Below are 8,878 nucleotides of genomic sequence, written 5' to 3' on the forward strand. Positions count from 1 at the left end.
CGGTCCCAGGTCGACGGGCACGTGCACCTTCCGCCGACCACTGGCGACAACATCGATGTACTGTGGAGACCTCACGCCCCACGTGTTGAGCAATTCGGCGGTACGTCCACCCGGCCTCCCGCATGCCCACTATACGCCCTCGCTCAAAGTCCGTCAACTGCAAATACGGCTCACGTCCACGTTGTCGCGGCATGCTACCAGTGTTAAAGACTGCGATGGAGCTCCGTATGCCAGGGCGAACTGGCTGACACTGACGGCGGCGGTGCACAAATGCTGCCCAGCTAGCGCCATTCGACGGCCAACACCGCGGTTCCTGGTGTGTCCGCTGTGCCGTGCGTGTGATCATTGCTTGTACAGCCCTCTCGCAGTGTCCGGAGCAAGTATGGTGGGTCTGACACACCGGTGTCAATGTGTTCTTTTTTCCATTTCCAGGAGTGTAGAAACGCTTATGACGTTAGGCAACAAAAGGACGTAACCCTCTGTTGTCTCAGGTCGTAGGCATTTCTACGACAACAAACTCTAGTGTTTCCAAAACAACAGCCATTTCATACGCGGTCCGTGCAACTGCCGACGCAATTCTGAATAGATACGGAGTATAAAACCATTTAAAAGTCAATTCCATCAACCAGATACATTCTGAACCTGTGGGTTAATTCTAGCGCCCGATTCCAAGCGTCAGCTTTTACCGGTCACTTCCTGTGAGACTTCATGAGTTTATGCTACGAAGGATGGATAGAAGGATTAAGTAGCGCGTTATTGAATGTTATTTGTGGTTGCCTTAGTAACTGGCGTAAACTATGCTTTTCATTTCAAATTTTCATCGATGGAAAATGGAAATTGTAAACTTTGGCGGTCGATGGATGAATGTGTGACGCAGCACAACAATTTCACCACGCAGATGGGAAGGGTAGAAAACGCAGGACATGTCGGTACCAGGACATAATTACTTCGCGAATGTCGTTCCATGTATCCCAGCTGGAGAGAAGGTTATGCCTCACAGGCAGGTGTGTGAACAATATACGCAGATGTCATCATTTGAGAGAGAGGACGTGTAGTTGGGTTCAAAGAAGCCGATTGGAGTAGACGGTAAATCGCTCGACATTTGAATAGGAGGAATGCAACTGTTCGATGATGCTGGCACGAATGGTTGACCCGTGGCCAAACACAGCGTCAAGAAGGAAGCGGGCGACCTAGAGAGACGGCAAAATGTGGGGACCGATCATTCGTCAGACAGGCACTCACGGCCCCGGATTCATCGTTATCATCGATCCGATGCGCAACTGGTGCTTCAGTGACAGCAGGGACGAGTAATAGGTGGCGCCCCTTGCACTGAATATCATTTACACTACTGGCCATTGAAATTGCTACACCAAGACGAAATTCAGATGATTAACTGGTATTCATTGAGCAAATATGTTATACTAGAACTAACATGTGATTACATTTTCACGCAATTTGGGTGCATAGGTGCTGAGTATCGCAAATAGTACCCAGAACAACCACCTCTGGCTGTAATAACGGCCTTGATACGCCTGGGCATTGAGTCAAACAGAGCTCGGATGGCGTGTACAGGTACAGCTGCCCATGCAGCTTCAACACGATACCACAGTTCATCAAGAGTAGTGACTGGCGTATTGTGACGAGCCAGTTGCTCGGCCACCATTGACCAGACGTTTTCAATTGGTGAGAGATCTGGAAAATGTGCTGGCCAGGGCAGCAGTCGAACATTTTCTGTATCCAGAAAGGCCCGTACAGGACCTCCAACATGCGGTCGTGCATTATCCTGCTGAAATGTAGGGTTTCGTAGGGATCGAATGAAGGGTAGAGCCACGGGTCGTAACACATCTGAAATGTAACGTCCACTGTTCAAAGTGCCGTCAATGTGAACAAGAGGTGACCGAGACGTGTAACCAATGGCACCCCATACCATCACGCCGAGTGATACGCCAGTATGGCGATGACGAATACACGCTTCCATTGTGCGTTCACCGCGATGACGCCAAACATGGATGCGACCACCATGTTGCTGTAAACAGAACCTGGATTCATCCGAAAAAATGACGTTTTGCCATTCGTGCACAGAAGTTCGTCGTTGAGTACACCATCGCAGGCGTTCCTGTCTGTGATGCAGCGTCAAGGGTAACCGCAGCCACGGTCTCCAAGTTGATAGTCCATGCTGCTGCAAACGTCGTCGAACTGTTCGTGCAGATGGTTGTTGCCTTGCAAACGTCCCCATCTGTTGACTCAGAGATCGAGACGTTGCTGCACGATGCCTTACAGCCATGCGGATAAGATGCCTCTCATCTCGACTGCTAGTGATACGAGGCCGTTGGGATCCAGCACGGCGTTCTGTATTACCCTCCTGAACCCACCGATTCCATATTCTGCTAACAGACATTGGATCTCGACCAACGCGAGCAGCCAATTCGCGATACGATAAACCGCAATCGCGATAGGCTATAATCCGACCTTTATCAAAGTCGGAAACGTGATGGTACGCATTTCTCCTCTTTACAGGAGGTATCACATACACGTTTCACCAGGCAACGCCGGTCAACTGCTGTTTGTGTATGAGAAATCGGTTGGAAACTTTCCTCATGGCAGCACGTTGTACGTGTCGCCACCGGCGCCAACCTTGTGTGAATGCTCTGAAAAGCTAATCATTTGTATATCACAGCATCTTGTTCCTGTCGGTTAAATTTCGCGTCTGTAGCACGTCATCTTCGTGGTGTAGCAATTTTAATGGCCAATAGTGTATCTCTGTACACCAACTTGAGAGTTCGTAGTGGTGTCGGTCACCTTCGGCCTGGAATCACATTGGGTGGACTAGAATTGTCTTCAGCGATGAGCGACGCTCCAAACTGATCCCCGCTAACCACCGAAGACGTACCAGGAGATGCCCCGGACAGCGATGTGATATCAACCTGAGTGTCGCTCGCCGTATGGCCCGACAACCAGAAACGACGACCTGGGGCGACACTTATTTCCACAGCAGGACCCCTTCGGTTGCCACCCGCGGCACTCGTACAGCACAGCGGCCCATCGACGGTATCCTACGTTCCGTTCTGTTGCCCTTCGTTTCAAGCCGTCCAGGACTTACGTTTCAGCAAGATAATGCCCGCCTCGACCCGGAAAGAGTTTCTACTACTTGTCTTGGTGCTTGCGAAACCGTAATTCGGCCAGCAAGATCGCCGGATCCGTCTCCAATTGCGAGCGTTTGGAGCATTATGAGCAGGGCTCTCCAACCATCTCGGGATTTTGACGATCTAACGTTCCAATTGGACAGAATTTAGCACGAGTGCAGGAGGACATCCAATAAGTCTATCAATCAATGCCAAGCCGAATAACTGCCTGCATAAGAGCCAGAGGGAGACCAACGCTTTAGTGACTTGCTGAATTTGTGAAGCTCTTTCTATCGAATAAATCATCCAGTTTATCTGAAACTATCATAATTTGTCCATCTGAACATGTGCATAACATCTACCGGGTTTCGTCCTATTCGGATAATTCCTTCGTGGTGTGTCGTTTATTTGTCCTGTAATGTATGTGCGATTTCGGATGGTGTGCTTCGGCAGGAACCTTGGCGCACTGATTAAGCTGCTGCGAGTTAATCAAGTAGCAGCCACATATATAATCTTGATTCTCATAAGAATTTCACTGTTTTTTTCGAATGTGGCACGATTTCTGAGGGTGAAATTACTCAAGAACCTAAGAAGACAACGTAGATTGCTTCGAATGAATCGATTAGCATCAAATTTACAATCTAGGTTCTCACGAATAGTTGGCTGTTTTTTATGTAGTACTATTTCCGTGTGTTAGGTTAGGCAGGAATCCGAGAGCACAGCTTACACTGCTGCGGGTGAAACGATCTGCAATCATATTTGTATTACAATTTCTCACAAGTATTTGGTTTTTTTTTCTTCGAAACATGAGGTTAGGCAGGGACCTAAGAGGACAGCTATATAAGTCGATTCTAGTTCTCCATTCTCGTCCGATTTTTCCGTGATTTTTCAAAAAAAAAGTTCAAAGTATGTGAAATCTGATGGGACTTAACTGCTAAGGTCCTCAGTCCCTAAGCTTACACGCTACTTAACCTAAATTATCCTAAAGACAAACACACACACCCATGCCCGAGGGAGGACTCTAACCTCCGCCGGGACCCGCCGCACAGTCCATGACTGCAGCGCCATAGACAGCTCGGCTAATCGAATGGTTCAAATGGCTCTGAGCACTATGGGACTTAACAGCTGAGGTCATCAGTTCCCTAGAACTTAGAACTACTTAAACCTAACTAACCTAAAGACATCACACACATCCATGCCCGAGGCAGGATTCGAACCTGCGACCGTAGCGGTCGCGCGGTGCCAGACTGAAGCGCCTAGAACCGCTCGGCCACAACGGCCGGCGAGATCGGCTAATCCCGCGCTGCGTGATTTTTCATTAAATGAGTATTGTTACACCTTTTATGATTTATTTTCTTTCTTCTCGGGCTCTGTATTTGAGCTACGCGGATCAAGTCTAGTTGAGTTTGTTATTTATTGCGTTTATGCAATAGCACAGACAACCATACCATACAGTTAAAACTTTAACGGATTTGGAGTCCACACTTAATGAAAATGACAAATAATAACGGAACGTATAATCGACAATTACAGCGATACCATATACGAAAATTCTTGAAGATTGCGCAGTAGACACCTACTGCAACAACAGTGATACAGGAAGTAATACCAAAAACAGAAAACTTCTAACAAACACATACCTATTGCGAAAACGTGAATCGGTAACTTGAAACGAAGTACTGCAACAAACGCTAAAAACAGTGAACCCTGCATTCAGCAACTAGATTTCACCTGTGTAGGTACCTTCTGCGAACTGTGCATTCTTTTAGAATCTTCATATGTGGTATCGCTCCAACTGTCGATTCTACGTTCCTTTATCTTTTAATCTTTGTTGCGCGTAGACTGGTAATTCGTTGAGGATTTAACTGTACGGCATCGCTTCCTGTACTATTGCGAAAACGCGATGAATAACGAAACTTGGAATCGAAAACTGGAATATAGGTCAGTTCCAATTACTCTTTCCAAGAGCTGTTATTCTTCCTTGAATTTTCGTTACTTGTGTAGTGATTTTTGTTTTAGGATTTATGTGTTGCTCTCTCCTTATTTTCTGTTAATGTCCTGTTACGTTTCCTATATGTTACTATTTATTTCATTTTGAGGTTGTTGGGTGATATTTTAGTTTGTCCTCACCCAAAACCTCCACTATCCCGCGGCAGTCTCCTTAGCTTCGACAGTTATTATTAAGAATTATTGCTGTTCCATAATATTACGAGTTTGCGATGTGTGATATTGTAGTGGACTTTACAAGTAGTCTATTTTTCTTTCACTTACTCGCGTAAACTATGGTAATAATTTATTTCACCTATGTATATTTTCTTTTATTCTGTTTTGTTATCTCGATTTTTTGCAATATAATTCGGTACTACGCAATTAATCGCGTACAAGGTGATTGTAAGTTATCTTTTGTAACTGTGATATTTTATTTTACTGACAGACATTCGTTTCCTATGTAATAAGCCTCGTTGCCTTGAAATATCACTTTGGCCTAGGCATGACGTCAATGGTCAAACCTAATGGGTAGGATCGAACACTGAAATTTATCGAAAAATAAGGACTTTCTACAGATACAAAGAGTCACCTTACTCCATACGTACGTACTTAGCAGAATATACCATATCGATACGATGCTTCCCGCTAAACGAATATAGCCCTCGCTGTTGGTACATCTGGAAAGGGAATATTTTTCAAGTTTAGCCGCCGCGCGGAGTGGCTGTGCAGTTTGAGGCGTCATGTCACGGATTGCGCGGACTCTCCCGCCGGAGGTTCGAGTCCTCCCTCTGGCATGGGTGTGTGTGTTAAGCATAAGTTAGTTTAAATTAATTTAATAAGTGCGTAAGTCTAGGGATTGATGACCTCAGCAGTTTGGTCCCTTAGGAACTCACACACATTTTTCAAATTCACCTATAAGGCATCAACCTTAGGGTGACTCACAGGCGACTGAGGATCATAGATATCCGTCAAAATGCACACCAGTCTTCATTAACAGCACAGCTAGAATGCTACAGGACAATCGACCAAGCATTACACAAAGTTTGGGAATGGCAGAATATAAAAGAAAGTGGCTTAGAAATGAAATACTAACACGCTCTTAAGAGGAAGAAATTTTGATTATATGCGAGAGAAGTATTTAGTTAACGTTCAGAAGAAAAATTTAGAAAAAAAATTGAGAAATGGTTAGTGACGGTGTCTCCGGTGTCGAAGGGCACGGATTCGATTCCTGGTAGCTCCTCCGATTTTTTTCTGAACAGGGGAGGTCTGGAATAAAGTCTACTCAGCCTCGTGAGCCAAAATTAGGAACTTTTTCAAAGGATTCATATACTGGCAATAATGGCTGGCAGAATCGGCAACATGCTGGTCACATGTCCCATGATCATAGATCGTTCCTCGTACTGCCTTGTAGCCAGTGGTCTGTCAGACGGTACAGGTCCAAGGGCAAACCTTGAGCGGTGTTTTCGTATGTGTTGTTGTTGTGGTCTTCAGTCCTGAGACTGGTTTGATGCAGCTCTCCATGCTACTCTATCCTGTGCAAGCTTCTTCATCTCCCAGTACCTACTGCAACCTACATCCTTCTGGATCTGCTTAGTGTATTGATCTCTTGGTCTCCCTCTACGATTTTTACCCTCCACGCTGCCCTCCAATGCTAAATTTGTGATCCCTCGATGCCTCAGAACATGTCCTACCAACCGATCCCTTCTTCTAGTCAAGTTGTGCCACAAACTTCTCTTCTCCCCAATCCTATTCAATACCTCCTCATTAGTTACGCGATCCACCCACCTTATCTTCAGCATTCTTCTGTAGCACCACATTTCGAAAGCTTCTATTCTCTTCTTGTCCAAACTAGTTATCGTCCATGTCTCACTTCCATACATGGCTACACTCCATACAAATACTTTCAGAAACGACTTCCTGACACCTAAATCTATATTCGATGTTAACAAATTTCTCTTCTTGAGAAAAGCTTTCCTTGCCATTGCCAGTCTACATTTTATATCCTCTCTACTTCGACCATCATCGGTTATTTTACTCCCTAAATAGCAAAACTCCTTTACTACTTTAAGTGTCTCATTTCCTAATCTAATTCCCTCAGCATCACCCGACTTAATTTGACTACATTCCATTATCCTCGTTTTGCTTTTGTTGATGTTCATCTTATATCCTCCTTTCAAGACACTGTGCATTCCGTTCAACTGCTCTTCCAAGTCCTTTGCTGTCTCTGACAGAATTACAATGTCATCGGCGAACCTCAAAGTTTTTACTTCTTCTCCATGAATTTTAATACCTACTCCGAATTTTTCTTTTGTTTCCTTTACTGCTTGCTCAATATACAGATTGAATAACATCGGGGAGAGGCTACAACCCTGTCTCACTCCTTTCCCAATCACTGCTTCCCTTTCATGCCCCTCGACTCTTATAACTGCCATCTGGTTTCTGTACAAATTGTAAATAGCCTTTCGCTCCCTGTATTTTACCCCTGCCACCTTCAGAATTTGAAAGAGAGTATTCCAGTCAACATTGTCAAAAGCTTTCTCTAAGTCTACAAATGCTAGAAACGTAGGTTTGCCTTTTCTTAATCTTCCTTCCAAGATAAGTCGTAAGGTCAGTATTGCCTCACGTGTTCCAACATTTCTACGGAATCCAAACTGATCTTCCCCGAGGTCGGCTTCTACCAGTTTTTCCATTCGTCTGTAAAGAATTCGCGTGAGTATTTTGCAGCTGTGACTTATTAAACTGATAGTTCGGTAACTTTCACATCTGTCAACACCTGCTTTCTTTGGGATTGGAATTATTATATTCTTCTTAAAGTCTGAGGGTATTTCGCCTGTCTCATACATCGTGCTCGCCAGATGGTAGAGTTTTGTCATGAATGGCTCTCCTGAGGCCATCAGTAGTTCTAATGGAATGTTGTCTACTCCCGGGGCCTTGTTTTGACTCAGGTCTTTCAGTGCTCTGTCAAACTCTTCACGCAGTATCTTATCTCCCATTTCATCTTCATCTACATCCTCTTCCATTTCCATAATATTGTCCTCAAGTACATCGCCCTTGTATAAACCCTCTATATACTCCTTCCACCTTTCTGCTTTCCCTTCTTTGCTTAGAACTGGGTTGCCATCTGAGCTCTTGATGTTCATACAAGTGGTTCTCTTCTCTCCAAAGGTCTCTTTAATTTTCCTGTAGGCAGTATCTATCTTACCCCTAGTGAGACAAGCCTCTACACCCTTACATTTGTCCTCTAGCCATCCCTGCTTAGCCATTTTGCACTTCCTGTCGATTTCATTTTTGAGACGTTTGTATTCCTTTTTGCCTGCTTCATTTACTGCATTTTTATATTTTCTCCTTTCATCAATTAAATTCAATATTTCTTCTGTTACCCAAGGATTTCTATTAGCCCGCGTCTTTTTACCTACTTGATCGTCTGCTGCCTTCACCACTTCATCCCTCAGAGCTACCCATTCTTCTTCTACTGTATTTCTTTCCCCCATTCCTGTCAATTGTTCCCTAATGCTCTCCCTGAAACTCTCTACAACCTCTGGTTCTTTCAGTTTATCCAGGTCCCATCTCCTTAAATTCCCACCTTTTTGCAGTTTCTTCAGTTTCAATCTGCAGTTCATAACCAATAGATTGTGGTCAGAATCTACATCTGCCCCAGGAAATGTCTTACAATTTAAAACCTGGTTCCTAAATCTCTGTCTTACCATTATATAATCTATCTGAAACCTGTCAGTATCTCCAGGCTTCTTCCATGTATACAGCCTCCT

The sequence above is a fragment of the Schistocerca cancellata genome, chromosome 8 (assembly GCF_023864275.1).
Source record: "Schistocerca cancellata isolate TAMUIC-IGC-003103 chromosome 8, iqSchCanc2.1, whole genome shotgun sequence".
Classification (NCBI taxonomy): Eukaryota; Metazoa; Arthropoda; class Insecta; order Orthoptera; family Acrididae; genus Schistocerca; species Schistocerca cancellata.